Source organism: Photinus pyralis, unplaced genomic scaffold, assembly GCF_008802855.1.
Source record: "Photinus pyralis isolate 1611_PpyrPB1 unplaced genomic scaffold, Ppyr1.3 Ppyr1.4_LG10, whole genome shotgun sequence".
Lineage (NCBI taxonomy): Eukaryota > Metazoa > Arthropoda > Insecta > Coleoptera > Lampyridae > Photinus > Photinus pyralis.
The window spans coordinates 19,469,181-19,470,947 of NW_022170250.1; positions in this window are offsets into that span (position 1 = coordinate 19,469,181).

Below are 1,767 nucleotides of genomic sequence, written 5' to 3' on the forward strand. Positions count from 1 at the left end.
GAATGTGGAGACCTTCAGAAACTCCCGGAGAGTTCCCCAACGCTCCCCAAAGATGCTCTAAATCTTTTACAATGTTCAAAGATCTCAGATCCCCAAAGATACAAAACCAGATTTCTAAAAGTCTTCATATGATCTTCAAAAAATGATTAGTGAGCGTCCGGAAGAGATACCAAATTCTCCAAAGATGTCCAAGGATTTCCCAAGATATTCACACAATTGCCAAAGATCTCCAGTGAGTTCTTTGAAACAATATCAAAAGATTTCAAAATTTCGACACATAAAAATATCTCCAAACACCCTTCAAAAGTCGCTAACAGTTTCCACGATTCCCCAACAATCTGAAAGATCTTCATAAAGTATCCAAATGATCTACAAAATATCCAAGGTCCACAATGTGTCCAGAATATCTCCAAATATTCGAAAAAATTCAAGCAGATCTGAAGATAGATAGAAATGTCCAGCGATAATTACCAAAGGTCTTCCAACAATCTCTATAAGATCTCTAATGACCTTTGAAAATGCCCAGAGATCCCCAGATCCTCAAATATTCCCAAAAGATCTTCATTTCTTCATACGATCTTCAAAAGACATCTACTAGGCGCCCAGAAGAGCTACGGAGATACCTAAGGATCCCTGAGGATCTCCCCAGATTCTTCATTTTCGTCACGTTCTTCAGATTAACTTTGATAATTTTCTTTGGATTCACTTTACGCAACGAGTTCTTAGTAATCTTCAGTCTTTAGCCTTGACTATTCCATCCCTCTTTTTTAATCTTGGTTCTTGAATTTAAATTTAAACCACCCAAAACATTTGAAATCAGAATCCTTTAGTTTTGAATGCTGAACCTTGCATCTTAGAGACTCTTTAAGGCCTAAAAATCTAGAATCTTCCCTTTTCAAAACTGAATCTTGAATTTTGAACCATGAACCTTACACACTGTACGATGAATTTGCAACCTTGAATTCCATTCATTTCCGACAATCGTTCATGAATTTTGAACCTTAAAATTTGTCATGAGCGAATCTACCAACTTGAATTTTTCGTTCACCTCCTTACATTTTTTTTATCTTGAATTTGTTTCAGTTATGTCGTTATGAATTAAAAACCTTTTATTTTAACTCTTTTATTTTGAAACCTATACATTAATTCTCCCAATTTAAACCTTGAACCTTTTGAATCTTAAAATGAAATTTGAATTCGCCACGGTGAATCTTAGTTACCACAATGAATTGTAGAAGTTGTTCATAAGATCTTGAACCTTTAATCGCGAACCTCGAATACGAACCTTAAAATTTTATTTCTTTCCTTCCTACATCCTTGGATACTGGAAATTTTGATTTGCAAACCTAAGAAATGGAAACTGAAAAAGATAAAAACAATTCGAGAAGCTGGAAATGTGAAATTGGAAACGGGAAAATAGAGGCTATTGAAACTTCTGCAAATGGAAAATAGGGACTAAAACACTGCTGGAAGCTAGAAACTGAAATGGAAACTGCCGAATAAGGGCTTTAAGACTCTTTTTTAGTTCTAAAATTGTTTATTTTTGCACTAGATCACAAATGGTGGTTTTGTTTCATAGTTAAGCAACAATAATTTATTCTAATATCATCGTAATATACTAGAGGTAACGCTTCTCACTTGAAAAAAATACTTACACGGGTCGTCCCATACGAGTTAGTAACATCTAAATACGCAGCAGATCGCCTCATCCCATAGGAGTTGGTAGCGTCAAAATATGGTGGTCCGTAGCAACCGACGAGTTGGTAT